We start from the raw sequence: 1,239 nt of genomic DNA, 5'->3' as shown, positions 1-1,239 counted from the left end.
ACAGCTGTCAACTTCACAACCCAACCTTATTCCTGTAGGTCTGGTTTCCCCATCAGACCTAAGATTTCACCAATTCTGGGAAACCCTGGAGGGAGGGATGGTGATGGCACAGGAAAGAAAACACTGTACTGAGATCAAGGTCAACTTATAAAAATAAATGGCCTAGCATTTCTGCTACTACTAAGATATGCTAAGTAGTTGAACATTCATACTAAGAACAACTAGAAAATCCAGAGCTTTGGAAGCAGTGAGAACCAGAGGGGCTAAAATTCTAGAGAGAAGAGAACCTTTGAGACATGAACCTTTCAGGCTGAATCTCAATGTGGTTAGTGTCTTTTTTGTTAATTTTTTTTTTTTTAATTTTAGACGGGGAGAGAGAGCAAACAGAGGAGAGGGGGAAAGGAGAGAGAGAGAGGATCTTAAATAGGCTCCACACCCAGTGTGGAGCCCAAGGGGCTCTGCCCCACAACCCTGAAATCATGACCTGAGCCCAAATCAAGAATCGAATGCAGGGCCCCTGGGTGGCTCAGTCATTTAAGCATCCGACTTCGGCTCAGGTCATGATCTTGCAGTTTGTGAGTTCCAGCCCCGCATCAGGCTCTGTGCTGACAGCTCAGAGCCTAGAACCTGCTTCGGATTCTGTGTCTCCCTTTCTCTGTCCCTCTGCTGCTTGCACTCTGTCTCTCTCTTTCTCAAAAATAAATAAACATTAAAAACAATTTAAAAAAAGAAAAGAGTTGGATGCTCAATCAACTGAGCCACCCAGGTGTCCCTCCCAATGTAGTTACAGCCTGAAAATCAGGCCCCGTCCCAGGCAGAGGGGCCACAGATGGGGGACAGAGATACCAATGAGCTTTAGGTGGTCATGCTGAGAAGTCGAGACAAACTTGTACACTTGAGGGGCTTCAAACACACGGACGGTTTTCCTTCAACATTTGTTGAATTCCAAAGCTGTGCAGGGCTGGAGGCTAAAGGGCTAAGAAGGCAATCTCTGAAGGCAAACTGGAATGTTACGCATTTCCTTGGTGCTTAAGAGAAAAAAACACCTGCCAAGAAGAGCCCTATAAAATTAAAATTCCTAGAGAGAGCAAATAATTCACTCTGATGAGCTGCAACTGTTTGGGGGTTTTTTGTTTTGTTTTGTTTTTTTGGTTTTTGTTTTGTTTTGTTTTATTAGGGAGAAGATGACAATCTGGGCCAATGTAGAGACTTAGTATCCAGACTTAGGCCCCAGTAGAT

The sequence above is a fragment of the Panthera uncia genome, assembly GCF_023721935.1.
Source record: "Panthera uncia isolate 11264 chromosome A1 unlocalized genomic scaffold, Puncia_PCG_1.0 HiC_scaffold_17, whole genome shotgun sequence".
NCBI classification, from domain to species: Eukaryota; Metazoa; Chordata; class Mammalia; order Carnivora; family Felidae; genus Panthera; species Panthera uncia.
This window is presented reverse-complemented; position numbering follows the sequence as displayed.